The 19,106-nt window shown below is 43.2% G+C and overlaps 1 long non-coding RNA gene across 1 annotated transcript; it reads right to left on the bottom strand.

Annotated features, from left to right (window-relative positions):
- Positions 1-6,553: 6,553 nt before the first annotated feature.
- On the bottom strand, positions 6,554-18,687 carry LOC115161864 (uncharacterized). Its single transcript, XR_003869439.1, has 4 exons — positions 18,629-18,687; positions 18,017-18,131; positions 16,745-16,803; positions 6,554-6,600 (listed from the first exon to the last, which is right to left on the bottom strand). It is a non-coding gene; the product is annotated as an uncharacterized LOC115161864 (long non-coding RNA).
- Positions 18,688-19,106: the final 419 nt, after the last annotated feature.

Raw genomic sequence — 19,106 nt, 5'->3', positions numbered from 1 at the left:
AAGACTCTCCTTTATCTAACCACACTGTCCGATTTCAAAAAGGCTTTACAGCGAAAGCAAAACATTAGATTATGTCAGCAGAGTACCCAGCCAGAAATAATCAGACACCCATTTTTCAAGCTAGCATATAATGTCACATAAATCCAAACCACAGCTAAATGCAGCACTAACCTTTGATGATCTTCATCAGATGACACCCCTAGGACATTATGTTATACAATACATGCATGTTTTGTTCAATCAAGTTCATATTTATATCAAAAACCAGCTTTTTACATTAGCATGTGACGTTCAGAACTAGCATACCCCCCGCAAACTTCCGGTGAATTTACTAAATTACTCACGATAAACGTTCACAAAAAACATAACAATTATTTTAAGAATTATAGATACAGAACTCCTCTATGCACTTGCTATGTCCAATTTTAAAATAGCTTTTCGGTGAAAGCACATTTTGCAATATTCTCAGTAGATAGCCCGGCATCCCAGGGCTAGCCATTTAGACACCCGGCAAGTTTAGCACTCACCAAAGTCAGATTTACTATAAGAAAAATGTTATTACCTTTGCTGTTCTTCGTCAGAATGCACTCCCAGGACTTCTACTTCAATAACAAATGTTGGTTTGGTCCCAAATAATCCATAGTTATATCCAAACAGCGGCATTTTGTTCAAGACACTATCCGAAAGGGTAAATAAGGGTTACGCGCCCGACGCGTTCGTGACAAAAAAATTCTAAATATTCCATTACCGTACTTCGAAGCATGTCAACCACTGTTTAAAATCAATTTTTATGCAATTTTTCTCGTAAAAAAAGCGATAATATTCCGACCGGGAAAGCGTGTTTACGTTCAGAGAGAGAGAAAGTAAAAGCATGGGATCCCCTCGTGCACGAGCCTCAGTCTGATGGCCCTCTGATCGACCACCATCCAAACGCGCTAAAGTTTCTCAGCCAGCGGCTGGAATTACATCATTCAGCTTTTTCACGGGTTCTGAGAGCCTATGGGAGCCGTAGGAAGTGTCACGTTACAGCAAAGATCCTAATTTTTTTTTAAACAGAGCCAAAAAGCTCAAGGAATGGTCAGAGAGGGTATTTCCTGTTTGGAATCTTCTCAGGTTTTTGCCTGCCATATGAGTTCTGTTATACTCACAGACACCATTCAAACAGTTTTAAAAACTTGAGGGTGTTTTCTGTCCAAAGCCAATAATTATATGCATATTCTAGTTTCTGGGCAGGAGTAATAACCAGATTAAATCGGGTACGTTTTTTATCCGGCCGTGAAAATACTGCCCCCTAGCCATAACAGGTTAACATACTTTTGCAAAAGCCTCTTTGACCTTCAATAATGCACTCTCTCAAATGAACCAGGAAGGTGATTACACAATGGCTACAGAGATATTTTATAGCAAAGATACACCCCCTTCAACGTACATTAACAAACCACAGATAGTTAGGAACGGTTCACAAAGAAAGACTGTTTACTTTAGAGAGGAGTATCTAGATTGCATTCGCTATAAATTATCGTTCAGTTTGATCCCTAATGACAAGGTTCTAATCTCGTCCCTGGTGCTTCATAGAACAAAAACACCATTTCATCCAATGGCATATATCAATTGTCAACTCTAGATACTCCCATCTCAAGCAAACCCCCTCTTGACCCTACTCCTGGACAGGCTCACTGGAGGGAGTGAGCCTCTAGGCCATATACTATCACAGGATAAGTGCGAGATCTAAGAGAGGACATACAAGGTCCAGACACTACCATAAACCTCCCCACAATAAAGAAAAGGAGGGAGTGACTTGCTCACAGACATTGTGGAGACAAGTCATTGGTTCCCCATTAATCACGCCATCCCTTCACAAGGTTTAAGAATAGGTAAAGACACATTCACATATAAAAGACAAGTCTGACCTCTCCCCTCTCTGGGCCCCAAGTGTCTGATCCCCAGCAAAGAGAAACGTGCAACTGAAACATACCAGAGTCCAAAGGACACTTTCTAATGACAAGTATCTCACATAAGCATATTATACTAATAAAACATCTTAATGTTACCCAACTAATTCTGATTTCATCCACAACACTAATCTGATGGATTGTTACCTAAATCTAATAGATTCTAAAAACAGCTGAATAGCAAATATTGATAGAACTTCGGAAATCATCACAATTGATGGGGAAACAACAGTGAATTTAACCCTTGTGTTGTCTTCAGGGTCAACAATGACTCGCCACTATGTTTAACAGCAGAGGAAACCCCTTAAATGATATTTTTTAAACTTGAAATTTGATGACTTTTCCTAGTGACCGCAACATTAGAAAGTGAAACATCACCTTTATTCATAAACTGTACACCACCAAGGTACAAAGATTATCTTAGGGTAATTTTTGACCCGGCAGTTATAAAATAATTTACACACCACAAAAACCACACACACACACACACACCACAAAAACCACACACACACACACACACACACACACACACACACACACACACACACTTCCTAAAACATTTTGGTCAGAAACATTGTATAATGAAGCCAGCTTACCTGCCACATGGACCACCAGTCCCAAGGTGGTGGTGATCTTTGAGCTGGCAATCCTCGCAGACTCTGGATCTAAACACACACACACACACACACACACACACACACACACACACACACACAATGAGAAATCGAGATGATGTGTGCTACTGATTGACCTCAGCCAGCAGCTCCTGAAGAGGAAGATCAACATGGTTGGCACAGTTAGAAAGAACAAGCCTGAGCTCCCCCCTGCACTCCTCGCAACAAGGGGGAGAGAGGCCTTCTCATCAAAGTTTGCCTTCACCCCCACCACCACTCTAGTTTCTTACCTCCCAAAGAGGAACAAGAATGTGGTCCTTCTGAGCACACTGCACAAAACCGCTGAGATCAGTGATCGTGAGGACAGGAAGCCATCCATCATCGTGGACTACAACCACAACAAAGGAGGTGTGGACAACCTGGACAAGGTGATTGGAACTCTCAGCTGCAGGAGAATGACCGCCCACTGGGACCTGGTCATCTTCCATAACATCATGGATGTGTCCTCATACAATACATTCGTGATATGGAACAAGATCAACCCTACCTGGATGCCTGATAAGCGGAACAAGAGGAGGGTGTTCCTGGAGCAGCTGGGAAAGGCACTAGTAAACCCACACATTCATAGAAGGGAGGGCCTCCCCTGCACAGTAGCCTCTGCAGCGCTTGTGAAAGCAGTTCAGGGGGCTGAATCTTGTCCTGATCCACCTGAGGCTGCAGCTGGGGCAGGCAAGAGGAGGAGATGGTAATTCTGCCCCCCAAAGAAGGACTGTAAAACAAATACTATGTGCTGCACATGTGAGAAATACAACTGCATGCACAAGTACTTGCATACTGTCCTACATGTGCTAATTAGAGTTGATTGATTTATGTTCTTCATGATTTTTGTTTTGTATCTATTATCTTATTATATTCTTATTTATTGTTGTTATTTATACACCTTGTGGGTGGGTGGCAATGGTTAAAAAAATGGGAAAAGACTAGTATTTTGTAGTTGAATTCCTCATTGTACAGTATATAAGAATGTATCACTATGTTGCCAAAAACGTTCAAGACTGTTATGTCCCTTCAATAAAGTGCACTCAAAACTACTTTCTGCACATTTCTGCTACTTTCTTAGGCTATACAAGTGCTATCAGTACTTCTGGATACGCATATTTCTGTCAAGGATTCGTGCCCAAATCCAGTAAATTCAATTAAGATGAAGACTTTTTAGGACTGATTGTTATCAGTGGTGAGACTAGATCAAAACAAGGTGTTGTAGCTGGGGAGAGTGTGATCCACCTGCTGATACCACAGTATGGTGTTGTAACTGGGGAGAGTGTGTTCCACCTGCTGATACCACAGTATGGTGTTGTAGCTGGGGAGAGTGTGTTCCACCTGCTGATACCACAGTATGGTGTTGTAGCTGGGGAGAGTGTGTTCCACCTGCTGATACCACAGTATGGTGTTGTAGCTGGGGAGAGTGTGTTCCACCTGCTGATACCACAGTATGGTGTTGTAGCTGGGGAGAGTGTGTGAACAGGACACGACAGCAGTTTCTCCAGAACTCTGAAATACTGAAGATGGAGACTGAAGAACGCTGGAACAGAGGAGTTCACCTTTTACAGAAGAAGAGAGAGAGACCTGTTTGTTATAACTACTGTAGTCATTCAGGAAATATATAGAATTATAGATTATTTTAGACGGTATGTGGCTCAGTGGACCCTATGATCACTCAGCTACACAGCTGATGCCTCCCGGACTCTTCCCCAACACGGCTAGAACTCCACTAGTCCACCGGATCCTTGCTGAAAGCTCTGGACCTTTGCATCGGATCATCGCTGCCTGCTAGCTGCTACCGAGTAGCTATAGTGGCTAACGCCCCTGTCCTGAAGCTAGCACCAGTTAGCCGTGAGCCAAGCGCATCTCCCGGCTAGCAAACAAAATTACTACAACCACAATACCTCTTTCGCCAACTGGCCTGGACCCTTTGTCGATACGAAGCCCCTCCATTCCACCACGACTGGTCTGCCGACGTAACTCCATCCGCTGTGCCCCTAACCGACCTTTGCTGGACGTCGGAGCAGGAGCTTCTACTAGCCCCAGCCTGCTAACTTTAACTTCTTACATCTAGCGGAACGCCTCGCCAATATCCAATGGAAGAACGTGGCGCAAAATACAAAAACCTCAAAAATGCAATAATTTCAATTTTTCAAACATCCGACTATTTTACACCATTTTAAAGACAAGACCCTCGTTAACCTTTCTAGGATAGGGGGCAGTATTTTCACGGCCGGATGAAAAACGTACCCGATTTAAACCGGTTACTACTCTTGCCTAGAAACGAGAATATGCATATTATTAGTAGATTTGGATAGAAAACACTCTGAAGTTTCTAAAACTGTTTGAATGGTGTCTGTGAGTATAACAGAACTCATATGGCAGGCAAAAACCTGAGAAAATTCCAAGCAGGAAGTGGCCTGTCTGAGAATATGTAGTTCTTCTTTTGGTTCTCTATCGAAACTACAGTATCTGTGCTTTTACGTAGCACTTTCTAAGGCTTCCATTGGCTCTCTAAAGCCTTCAGAAAGCGGATTGAGGCGTCTCCTGTCTCTGGGCAGAGTTTTGTAGCTCAGTTTGTCAGTGGTCTGCCTGGTGACTAAGCCATCCCAGCCATCCTCAAGTCTCTACCACTCAGCCATCCCCAAGTCTCTACCACTCAGCCATCCCCAAGTCTCTACCACTCAGCCATCCCCAAGACTCCACCACTCAGCCATCTCCAAGTCTCCACCACTCAGCCATCCCCAGGTCTCCACCACTCAGCCATCCCCAGGTCTCCACCACTCAGCCATCCCCAGGTCTCCACCACTCAGCCATCCTCAGGTCTCCACCACTCAGCCATCCTCAGGTCTCTACCACTCAGCCATCCTCAGGTCTCTACCACTCAGCCATCCTCAGGTCTCTACCACTCAGCCATCCTCAGGTCTCTACCACTCAGCCATCCTCAGGTCTCCACCATTCAGCCATCCTCAGGTCTCTACCACTCAGCCATCCTCAGGTCTCTACCACTCAGCCATCCTCAGGTCTCTACCACTCAGACACACGATGATACTGACTCTTCACATGCACACATGTACATATACACACACATTCATTCACCCACGCTCTGTCCCTCAATACAGTATGTAGCCCTTTTATCTGATGATGTCTGGACATAAAACGTATGACACTCCATACTCTTTTTGTCCAGACAGCATCAGATGTATGGTCTACACATATGGAGACAGAAGGTCATCAGGCCCAGGCTCCCAAGGGCTCTCCCATGCCACATTCCCTGTCCCAGACCCCCAGAGGCTCTGCCGTACCACATTTCCTGGCCAAAGGCCCCCAAGGGCCCTCCCATACCACATTCCCTGGCCCAGGCACCCATACTGTCCCACACACATTTAGAAACATCTGAATCCCAAATGACCAGGGCCATAAAGTGCCACTATACAGCATCTTCTAAATGTGTGTTGAGAAACTCCCTCCTGATGGAGAACTGAGGAAGTGCACCTAAACCATCTAAACTAGCCACTTATAACAGTATCATTACCATCTGTTTGATATCAAATGGTTCATAGCAAAGTGTTGTTGAAGTGGTTGAAGACAGGTGCAGGTGTATAGAGCTGTAGTCAGTATTATATGAGAGGATCAGAGAGGGTTTTTGTAGAGGAGAGAGGGTATAGTGAAACACTGTGCTTCACTAGCAGCACAGAAATACACTGCACTGTCTTCAGCTTCTGTCAGTTTGGGAAAATGTAGATACACCATTTTATTAGCTGCAGCATCTCCACTGACATTAAAACGCCCTTTAAAGGAATCTTCCACCGTTGGACTGGTGAATCTCACATACCCAATGAGTTTCAGAGCAGTGTTTTGGGCTGACTGTTGGTACCACAGTATCATGTTGTAATTTGGATCAGTGTGGCTGCAGGTGAGATTAACTTTATCTTCAGGTCCTTTTAGTATTGCAGTAGGAGTCTGGTGAACTTTGTCTGTTTGTGACAGCCCTGTGGATGAAAACAGACAATATGAAATATACAGTATTACTCAGCATATTGACAGCAATATATTTCAGTAGTAAATCTATCTTTCATGAGGGATTTAGTACCTGTCACCCATAGTGGTAGAGTTGCTACATGTATGAGAAGCTTGATCATGTTCATGGTTCTAGAGAGAAGAGTCACATGGACAAGGAGAAAGGGTTTTCAGATAGTCAGAGATGTGATGTCATCTAGTGGGAGTGTCAAATGTATGTCAGCATCCCAAATGGCACCCTATTCCCTTTCTAGTGCACTACTTTAGACCAGAGCCCATAGGGGGAGAGGAGAATAAGTCAATAGAGAAGGGGAGCTGAACTGAGCTGCCGGAGGGGAAGGAAAGGACATCACTTTGACGTCAGAACTTGTGTTGATATTCAAGCAGATCCCTTGTTCACCTACAGGTCTCCTGTTCAACTTAAAGCTGTATTGTGGAACATACCAGTATGTACATCATTGAAAGTATTTGTCTCTAGATTTGATCTGTGTTACAGGTTCTGCAGACTTCACACTAGATATAGGATGTAAATGGAAGAAATACCTGAACTGTTTCTTCAAGACAACAACAACCACATTATTTAGTATAGAGGTTTGATATCAACTTCCTCCATGTGCTCAGACATCTACAGTGGTGGACAGAAGGTGTGCTGGGTGTTGATGTTCACTGCAGTTATGGAGTAAAGGAACAGAAGGGGGTTTTGTAGAAGAGAGAAGGGTATCTACATCACTGTGTTGACTTCAGGTCAGAACAGTAATAAACTGCACTGACTTCAGGTCAGAACAGTAATACACTGCACTGACTTCAGGTCAGAACAGTAATACACTGCACTGACTTCAGGTCAGAACACTAATACACTGCACTGACTTCAGGTCAGAACAGTAATACACTGCACTGACTTCAGGTCAGAACAGTAATACACTGCACTGACTTCAGGTCAGAACAGTAATACACTGCACTGACTTCAGGTCAGAACAGTAATACACTGCACTGACTTCAGGACAGAACAGTAATACACTGCACTGACTTCAGGTCAGAACAGTAATACATTGCACTGACTTCAGGTCAGAACAGTAATAAACTGCACTGACTTCAGGTCAGAACAGAAGCTGAAGAGATGCTTCTTTCAATCCATTTCCAAGGATTTCAAAGTGCTCTTTAAATGAACCTTCAACCGTCTGACTTTTATAATACACATATCCAATCAGTTTCAGACTAGTATCATCTATTGACTGCTGGTACTATAATATAGTATTGTATTAACTAGTAGTATGGCTGCATACCAGTATCACTGTAACATTGGGACTTCCCAATAGTGCTGAGGGAACCTGGTGGACTTTACTGCAGAGAGAACGTCCTGTGAAGAAAACAATAAAATAATATTTAAAACAGAAAGAATCATTATTTAGACACGTCTGTTAGTTGCTAGTGTTTTCAGGATGTACATACATTCTACAGACATGTTATTATTAGCTGTTATCCTGAACAGTGAGAGTGTGAACGTGATGAAAGCTCTGGTCATGATGACTGACTCTCTACTGGATGGATGGATGAAGAGAAATGGAAAGAGAGGGAGAGAGAAAGAGAGAGAGAGAGAGAGAGAGAGAGAGAGAGAGAGAGAGAGAGAGAGAGAGAGAGAGAGAGAGAGAGAGAGAGAGAGAGAGAGAGAGAGAGATAGAGAGAGAGAGAGAGAGAGAGAGAGAGAGAGATGGGGTGGGGGAGAGAGAGACAGAGACACAGAGGGGGGAGTGGCGGGGGAGGGAGAGAGAGGAGAGAGTGTAAAGAGAGGGGGGGCAGGCTAAAAGGGAAATAACTAGAGACATTAGAAGAACTAGAGTTAGAGGTCCCCCTGCAGTATGTGATGAGACCATCTCTTTACATATTATATTACATCCTGTTGAAATACTGGGGTTTTTGTAAAGCTGTACTTGTTGTCTGTATCACTGTGTTGGCTCACAGCACAGAAGTACATGCCGCTGTCTCCTGTCTCCAACTTCTTCACTGTGAAAGATCCACTCTCAGCTACAGTCTTCTTGGCTGAGAATTTTTTTTCACTGAAATCCCCTGAATACTCAGGTTTGGAACTGGAAGTAGTGTAAACTACCTGTTTTATTCCCTCTCCTGGAAGCTGTCTGTACTAGTACATCTGGAAGTAGCTAGAATCCTTAGTGTGACTGCAGTTCATTGGAGCATCACTGTCTTTCAGTCCCCAGAGTATTGTGGGTATCTGAGTGACTTCACTCCCCTCAACAAGACCTGTAAGGATACAGTGAGAATGAAATCAATAGAGTTAGGTACAGTTAGACCTGAATACATCAAGACTCAGGTGAAGTGAACTTATGCTTGGAAACATCAATATTTACAACTAGAGATTCTTTCATTGTAAATAAGAATTTTGTTCTTAACTCTCCTGGTTAAATAAATGAAACATTATGAAACTGTACCTGCAGCACAGAGCAGTGAGACAGTAACAGTGAAGAGAAATGTGAACATGTTTGATCACGTTATATGTGAGAGTGCTGGAAAGAGTCTGGTATCAATGTATATAAAACAAGAGGAGTGTCACATAGATGAATAGATGAAAATCAGTAGACCACGGCAGGTTCCACCATATTCAACATGTCAGTGAAGTGGGAGGGACTGATGATCTGAATACATCATGCTAATTAGTGGTTCAGACTGTAGAGACATTCACATTATTAAAGTTAGAGGTCCCCCTACAGTCCATGATGAGACCATCAGCTCTTTACATATTATATTCTATCCTATAGAGCTCGCCAGCTTGTAGTCCTAAAACACGGAAATGAGTCAGCATTTTCTACCTCTGGTTCATTGACCGTTGCTATGGGAGAAATAAAGGGGGAAAATAATGGGGTTTTGGGATAAAGGGTCTGAAGTTAACACAGGCTTTGGAGATCTTATACGTTTTGTTCTGTGCAATAACTTAAAACCTCTCTGGGCTAGGGTCTAGTTTCCTGATTTTCTGCCTGACTAACGTGCCCAAAGTAATCTGCCTGTTTCTCAGGCCCAGACGCCAGGATATGCATTTAATTGGTAACCTTGAATCGAAAACACTTTGAAGTTTATTAAACTGTTAATATAATGTCTGAGACTATAACATAATTGATATGGCAGGCGAAAATGTCACATCCTGACCAGTAAGGGGTTATTTGTTATTGTAGTTTGGTCAGGACGTGGCAGGGGTGTGTTTGTTTAGAGTGTTTCTTGGTTTGTTGGGCTATGTTCTATGTAAGTATATTTCTATGTTTATCTAGTATGTCCAGTTCTATGTTTAGTTAATGGGGTTGACCTTCAATTGGAAGCAGCTGCTCCTAGTTGCTTCTAATTGACGGTCCTATTTAAGAGGGGTGTTTTTCTGTAGGATTTTGTGGGTAGTTGTTTCTTGCTCAGCTGTGTGCCTGACAAGACTGTTATCGTCATTGTTTTTGTATACGTGTGTTTTGTTTTCGGTTTTCCTTCTTTCTGCCTATTAAAAAGAAGATGAGTATACACATTCCCGCTGCGTTTTGGTCTAATCCTTACGACACCTGTGACAGAAGATCTGAAGAAAATCCAGCCAGAAATATTTTTTTTGAGCTCCCAGGCTCTTATTATGTAAACCTACTGTTTCTATGCATGTCTGTCACCCAGATTGCAATTCCAATGGCTTCCATTATATGTCAATAGTCTTTTTCAAGGTTTCAGGCTTCTTTTTTGAAAAACGAACAAGTATTTGGAGTTTTTGTTAGGTTACCAACTGAAGCAAATCAGTCTTGCGAGGCAAATGGCGAACGCTTATGAATTTGCATTTGCTATTGAACATACTTCACTCCGTGTGAAATATTATAGTTTATTTACATTTTAGAGTGCCTGAGGATTAAACAGAAACATCGTTTGACTTGTTCGGATGAAGTTTAGCGGTGTTTTTTTGGACTCCTTTGTCTGCCTGTTGAACGAGTGGATTACTGTAATCAATGGCACCAACTAAACTGACTTTTTGGGATATAAAGAAGGATTTTATTGAACTAAAAAAACATTCATGTTGTAGCTGGGACCCTTGGGATTGCAAACAGAGGAAGATCTTCAAAGGTAAGTGATTTATTTGATCGCTATTTGTGATTTTGTGAAGCCTCTGCTGGTTAAAAAATATGTTGATGTGGGGCGCCGTCCTCAGACAATTGCATGGTATGCTTTCACCGTAAAGCCTTTTTGGAATCTGACAACGCAGTTAGATTAACAGGAAGTTAAGCTTTTAAATGATATAAAACACTTTTATGTTCATGAATGTTTAATATTACGAATATTTAGTTGAATTGCACACCCTCCAATTTCACCGGATGTTGTCGGCTTTGTCCCGCTAGCGGGACACCTAGCCCTAATCAACAATCGGTGCTATGGCATACATAACCATATCATCTGCATACAGATTAATATGAAGGGATTTAATACAAATACCAATATTATTAACCTCTTACATCTAGATGTTCCGCTAGCGGAACACCTGCTCCAATATCCAATGATGGGCGTGGCGCGAAATACAAATTCCTCTAAAATCCGAAAACTTCCATTTTTCAAACATATGACTATTTTACAGCATTTTAAAGACAAGACTCTCGTTAATCTAACCACACTGTCCGATTTCAAAAAGGCTTTACAGCGAAAGCAAAACATTAGATTATGTCAGCAGAGTACCCAGCCAGAAATAATCAGGATTCAACGACTCCCGGTCGGAATATTATCGCTTTCTTACGAGAAAATTAGCTGATTTTAAACAGCGGTTGACATGCTTCGAAGTACGGTAATGAAATATTTAGAAATCTTTTGTTACGAAATGTGCCATGCGCGTGACACTTATTTACCATTCGGATAGTGTCTGGAAAGCATGAACAAAACGTCGCTGTTGGAACATAACTATGGATTATTTTGGACCAAAACAGCATTTGTTATTGAAGTAGAAGTCCTGGGAGTGCATTCTGACGAAGAACATCAAAGGTAATCAAACTTTTCTAATAGTAAATCTGATTTTGGTGAAGGCTAAACTTGCTGGGTGTCAAATTAGCTAGCCGTGATGGCCGGGCTATGTACTCAGAATATTGCAAAATGTGCTTTCACCGAAAAGCTATTTTAAAATCGGACACCGCGATTGCATAAAGGAGTTCTGTATCTATAATTCTTAAAATAATTGTTATGTTTTTTGTCAACGTTTATCGTGAGTAATTTAGTAAATTCCCCGGAAGTTTTCGGTGGGTATGCTAGTTCTGAACAAAACATGCTAACGTAAAAAGCTGTTTTTTGATATAAATATGAACTTGATTGAACAAAACATGCATGTATTGTATAACATAATGTCCTAGGACTGTCATCTGATGAAGATCATCAAAGGTTAGTGCTGCATTTAGCTGTGGTTTTGGTTTTTGTGACATATATGCTAGCTTGAAAAATGGGTGTGTGATTATTTCTGGCTGGGTACTCTCCTGACCTAATCTAATGTTTTGCTTTCGCTGTAAAGCATTTTTGAAATCGGACAATGTAGTTAGATAAAGGAGAGTCTTATCTTTCAAATGGTGTAAAATAGTCATATGTTTGAGAAATTGAAATGATAGCATTTTTAAGGTTTTTCGTATTTTGCGCCAGGCGCTACCATTGGATATTGTCCATAAGAGGTTTTAAGAGTCCTGTGTAGTATTTTAGTATTTTGATACTTTGTGCAAGGCAATTGATAAGCATTTAGAACTTTGTGGATGGAGTATCCTGAGTGGTGCAGGGGTCTAAGACACTGCATCGTAGTGCAAACTGCGTTTCTACAGATGCTGGTTTGAGACCCTTGAAGGCCGCGACCGGGAGAACCGTGAGGCAACTCACAATTGGCCCTGTGTCGTCCGTGTTCGGGGAGGGTTTGGCCGGCAGGGATGTCCTTGTCCCATCTCGCTACAGCGACACCTGTGGTGGGCCAGGCACATGAACCCTGACACGGTCACTAGGTGTATGGTGTTTTCCGTTGTTTTTTTTGTTGATGGGTATAATGTGGATGACTTAATCGGGAAATTCTCTATTCATTGATTTCAATTGGCATCAGGACGCATCTGAGTGGGAATTCTGGTAAGATGTGGGCAAACTTGGCTGAATTCCGGTAGAAAGATACGGCCGATGTATTTGAGCTGATTCCTCATTGCTTGCTGGGATATCAGAGCAGCTTAACTCTCTAGGTATTAGTTAGGTAGGAGGGGAGAGTGTGTTCCACCTGCTGATACCACAGTATGGTGTTGTAGCTGGGGAGAGTGTGTTCCACCTGCTGATACCACAGTATGGTGTTGTAGCTGGGGAGAGTGTGTTCCACCTGCTGATACCACAGTATGGTGTTGTAGCTGGGGAGAGTGTGTAAACAGGACAGGACAGCAGTTTCTCAGGAACTCTGAAATACTGAAGATGGAGACTGAAGAACGCTGGAACAGAGGAGTTCACCTGTTACAGAAGAGGAGAGAGAGACCTGTTTGTTATAACTACTGTAGTCATTCAGGAAATATATGGAATTGTAAATTATTTTAGACGGTATCTAATCTGTGTTCAAGAACAATGAAGAGATTCACGTTCAGAGGTGAAAAATATCCAACAGTGAAAGATTCTTAGTTCAACACTGAGTCAAGATGAACATTCAAAAGGACATGGATCTTCAACTCTCAGACTCCTTACTACACACCATAGTTTACTGTGGTACTGTGTCTGGTGAGTCCACATGGATTTGTTGAGCTGTATCTCCATCTACAGGAAAGACATGATATCATACCATACTGTATCATGGTCTCCTGTATATCAGAGGGAACCTATCCTTTCTGTTAGACCAGCTGGTGAGTGTTTTGGCATTGAATCAGAGTCAGATACAGTGTGATGTTAATACAGGTGTGATTAGTCTGCAGTACACCAGGGAGGAGGTTTTTGTAGAGCAGAGAGGGAGATCTGATGCACTGTGTAAACTAGCAGCACAGTAATACACAGCACTGCTATTTGGAGTTAGTTGATTGGTGGTTAAGGTGCTGGTACCACCTGCATTAGCATCTCCTTCTATATCAAATCCAGCCTCAGGAAATCCAGTTTTCGCTGTCATGTATCCTAGGAACACCAATTCTCTGAAGTTAGATTGCTTGTACCAGAGGATACGATTATAGCTTGATATACTATGTGAACACTCCATCTTAGCCGACTCTCCCTGGTTCTTGTACAGGGATGCAGGACTCTGGTGAACCTGGCTACTGAGAGAAGAACCTGGAGAGAGAGAGAGAGAGAGAGAAAGAGGTGAAACAACAGATAATGAAACATATTGACCTGAAACATAAAAAACAATCAAATGAGGATATTAGTAGTTGATGAAATCAACGATCTGAATACCTGCAGCCCAGGCTGTGTAACCCATGGTGATGGAGATAAGAATTCTGATCATGTTGACTCACTGTTAAGGAGACAGAAAGAATGAGACAGACAAACCACTCCACATGAATTACAGGTGGCTTCTCATCAACTCATCTCAGTGATCTTATAGAGGGATGCTGCCTCCTTATGAGAACATCTAAAACATCAGAGACCTGAGATGAACCCTGCAGGAGGAGTCTATGTGGGACAGGAAGCAGGGTTTAGTAGAGCAGAGAGGGAGATCTGATGCACTGCTATCAGGAGGTAGTTGATTGATAGTTAAAGGAAAAATTCACTCATTTTGAATGTTATATTATTTTTGTGGATCTCTGAGTGAGGTCTTATCAATGCCATGGGTCATTTCATGTTTTAATGTGTATCTTAGTTATTTGCAGTCAAGCAGTCAGACATTCGTCTGGTATGACGTAGTACTGTGATAAAGTGATAAAGAGTGGCCAACCTCCCGGCCCTCTCAGTGGACCCTATGATCACTCGGCTACACAGCTGATGCCTCCCGGACTCTTCACTAACACGACTAGAAGCCACTACATCACCGGATTCCTGCCGTAAGCTCTGGACCTTCACATCGGATTATCGCTGCCTGCTAGCTGCTACCGAGTGGCTATAGTGGCTATCGCCCTTGTCCCGAACCTAGCACCAGTTAGCCGTGAGCCAGGCGCATCTCCCGGCTAGCAAACAAAATTACTACAACCACAATACCTCTTTCGCCAACTGGCCTGGACCCTTTGTCGACACGAAGCCCCGCCATTCCAACACGACTGGTCTGCCGACGTAACTCCATCCCCCAACTGACCTTTGCTGGACGTCGGAGCAGGCGCTTCTACTAGCCCCGGCCTGCTAACTTTAAACGCTGTGTCTCCCGCTTGCTTGGTAGTAACGACTACCCAGCGTCTTATCCTGTTTCATCTATTGCTGTTTACTGGAACCTATTATCACTTGGCTACATAGCTGATGCCTGCTGGACTGTTCATTAGTCATGGTTCTCCGTTTTGTTTATTTTTTGTTTATCTGTCGGCCCCAGCCCCGAACTCAGGCCCTGTGTGTAGTTGACTGACCCTCTCTGCCCGTTCATCACCATTTTACCTGTTGTTGTTGTCTTAGCTGATTAGCTGTTGTCTTACCCGTTGTTGTCTTAGCTAGCTCTCCCAATCAACACCTGTGATTGCTTTATGCCTCGCATTATGTCTCTCTCAAATGTCAATATGCCTTGGATATTGTTGTTTAGGATAGTTATCATTGTTTTAGTTTACTGCGGAGCCCCTAGTCCCACTCATCATGCCTCTGATACCTCCTTTGTCCCAACTCCCAGCCATCCTCAAGTCTCTACCACTCAGCCGTCCTCAGGTCTCTACCATTCAGCCGTCCTCAGGTCTCTACCACTCAGCCATCCTCAGGTCTCCACCACCCAGCCATCCTCAGGTCTCCACCACTCAGCCATCCTCAGGTCTCTACTAGTCAGTCATCCTCAGGTCTCCACCACTCAGCCATCCTCATGTCTTTAACAATCAGCCATCCTCAGGTCTCTACCACTCAGCCATCCTCAGGTCTCTACCACTCAGCCGTCCTCAGGTCTCTACCACTCAGCCATCCTCAGGTCTCTACCACTCAGCCGTCCTCAGGTCTCTACCACTCAGCCGTCCTCAGGTCTTTACCACTCAGCCGTCCTCAGGTCTCTACCACTAAGCCACACACATATACACACACTCATTCACCCATACTCAGTCACTCAATATAGTATGTAGCCCTTGTATCTGATGATGTCTGGACAGATAAAGTATAACAAGCCATATGCTTTTTGTCCAGATAGCATCAGATACATGGTCTACACATACGGAGACAGAGGATCACCAGGCCCAGGCCCCCATGGACCCTCCTTTACCGCATTCCCTGGCCCAGGCCCCCTAGGGACCTCCCGTACCACCGGCCCTGGTCCAGGCACCCATACTGTCCCACAAACATTTAGAAAGCATCTGAATCCCACATGACACCCTATTCCCTATATACGGCACACTTTTGACCAGCGCTCAGACCATTGCCCTTCTGAATGTGTGTTGAGAAACTCTCCCTCCTGTTGGAGAACTGAGGAAGTGCACCTAAACCATCTAAACTAGCCACTTATAACAGTATCATTACCATCTGTTTGATATCAAATGGTTCATAGCAAAGGGTTGTTGAAGTGGTTGAAGACAGGTGCAGGTGTATAGAGCTGTAGTCAGTATTATATGAGAGGATCAGAGAGGGTTTTTGTAGAGGAGAGAGGGTATAGTGAAACACTGTGCTTTACTAGCAGCACAGAAATACACTGCACTGTCTTCAGCTTCTGTCAGTTTTGGAAAATGTAGATACGCCATTTTGTTAGCTGCAGCATCTCCACTGACATTAAAACGCCCTTTAAAGGAATCTTCCACCGTTGGACTGGTGAATCTCACATACCCAATGAGTTTCAGAGCAGTGTTTTGGGCTGATTGTTGGTACCACAGTATCATGTCGTAATTTGGATCAGTGTGGCTGCAGGTGAGTTGAACTTTATCTTCAGGTCCTTTTAGTATTGCAGTAGGAGTCTGGTGAACTTTGTTTGTTTGTAACAGCCCTGTGGATGAAAACAGACAATATGAAATATACAGTATTACTCAGCATATTGACAGCAATATATTTTAGCAGTAAATCTATCTTTCATGAGGGATTTAGTACCTGTCACCCATAGTGGTAGAGTTGCTACATGTATGAGAAGCTTGATCATGTTGATGGTTCTGGAGAGAAGAGTCACATGGACAAGGAGAAAGGGTTTTCAGATAGTCAGAGATGTGATGTCATCTAGTGGGAGTGTCAAATGTATGTCAGCATCCCAAATGGCTCCCTATTCCCTTTCTAGTGCACTACTTTAGACCAGAGCCCATAGGGGGGAGAGGAGAATAAGTCAATAGAGAAGGGGAGCTGAACTGAGCTGCCGGAGGGGAAGGAAATGACATCACTTTGACGTCAGAACTTGTGTTGATATTCAAGCAGATCCCTTGTTCACCTACAGGTCTCCTGTTCAACTTAAAGGTATATTGTGGATCAAACCGGTATCTACATTGTTGAAAGGGTTTGTATTTTTTAGTCTTTAGATTTGATCTGTGTTATAGATTGTGAAGTCATCACACTAGAAATAGGCTGTAAATTGAAGAAATACTTCAGAACAGTAATACAATGCACTGACTTCAGGACAGAACAGTAATACTCTGCACTGACTTCAGGTCAGAACAGTAATACACTGCACTGACTTCAGGACAGAACAGTAATACACTGCACTGACTTCAGGACAGAACAGTAATAAACTGCACTGACTTCAGGACAGAACAGTAATACACTGCACTGACTTCAGGACAGAACAGTAATACACTGCACTGACTTCAGGACAGAACAGTAAAGGAGAGAGAGAGGGGAGAGAGGTAGAGAGAGAGAGCGAGAGAGAGGGAGTGAGAGAGAGGGAGAGAGAGAAAGAGGGGAGATAGAGAGAGTAGTCATGTGAATCACATCTATCCAGGGGGGAGTAATTTAATAACACATTGTAACATTGCATAATGTATGTTAATGAGTGATGACTCTAAACTGTAAATACTGGTATACTGAACTAGGACAGATATCATCTTGCTTATGCCATCATCCATCTGTGTTTATTCATTGGCACTGAGTCAAAGTCAAACCTCAGATGCAGGTGTTCTGAGCCATGGTCTAATATTACCATCAGACAGGGCTTTAGTAGAGAACAGGAGGAACTCTACATCACTGTGTTGGCTGGCTGCAAAGTAATAAACTGCACTGTGTTCAGGTCCTCTCAGACTCACTAGATGAAGATAAGCCTCTCTCCCACCGTCTCCACTCACATTGAAGTGCTTTTCAAACGATTTCTCCATGGTTATTGACTTGTAATTTGCATAACCAATGAGTTTCATAGCAGTGTCTCCTGCTGACTGTTTGTACCATAGTATCATGTAGTAGTTAGGGATAGTATGGCTGCAGGTGAGTTGAACGTTTCCTCCAGGTCCTTCTGTTAGTGCCACAGGCCTCTGATGAACCATGCTACTAAACAACTGCCCTGTGGACAGAGAGAGAGGAGAGAGGAGAGAGGGAAAGAGGAGAGAGAGGAGAGAGGGGAGAGGGGAGAGAGGAGAGAGGGAGAGAGGAGAGAAGAGAGAGAGGGAGAGATGGAGAGGAGAGAGGAGAGAGGGAGAGAGAGGGAGAGAAGGTGACCGAGAAAGAGAGAGGAGATAAGGTGAGAAAGAGAGAGAGAAAGAAAGACAGAGAAGGTGAGAAAGAAGGAACGAGAGAAAGGATATTTTATTCAGTTTGATGACATTTGTGAGGAGAGATGGAGAGAGAGGAGAGGAGAGGAGAGAGAGAGTAGAGAAGAGAGAGCGAGGAGAGAGGGAGAGAAGGAGAGGAGAGGGAGAGAAGGTGACAGAGAGAGAAAGGAGATAGAGAGAAGAGAGGAGAAAGAGAGAGAAGGAGAGAAGGAGTGAGTGAAAGGATATTTTATTCAGTTTGATGACATTCGTAGAATCGTTAGGCTTCTCATCGTAAGTGATTTAATACCTGTCACCCAGAGTGGTAGAGCTGCCAGGTGAATCAGAACTCTGAACATGATGATGAGGATGATGAATATGCTGAGGAAGATGATGATGATGAGGATGATGAATATGCTGAGGAAGACGATGATGATGAAGATGATGAATATGCTGAAGAAGACGATGATGAGGAGGATGATGAATATCCTGAGGAAGACGATGATGATGGGGATGTGATATGAGTGTTTCCTGGATGAAGCTCTGAGGTGAAAGGAGATTGGCTGTAGTAGTATCATGTTTCCTTCAGGGTGGTGGATAGTGACAGTGTTAGAGGGAGTGTCAGGAAGCCTGTACTGTAAAGCTTGCTCATAGGACCTCACTGTGAACATGACTGATTACATGATCATGACAATGAAACCATCAGACATTAGAAGAACTAGAGTTAGAGGTCCCCCTACAGTATGTGATGAGACCATCTCTTTACATATTATATTACATCCTGTTGA

The sequence above is a fragment of the Salmo trutta genome, chromosome 25 (assembly GCF_901001165.1).
Source record: "Salmo trutta chromosome 25, fSalTru1.1, whole genome shotgun sequence".
Taxonomy (NCBI): domain Eukaryota; kingdom Metazoa; phylum Chordata; class Actinopteri; order Salmoniformes; family Salmonidae; genus Salmo; species Salmo trutta.
This window is presented reverse-complemented; position numbering and strand designations above follow the sequence as displayed.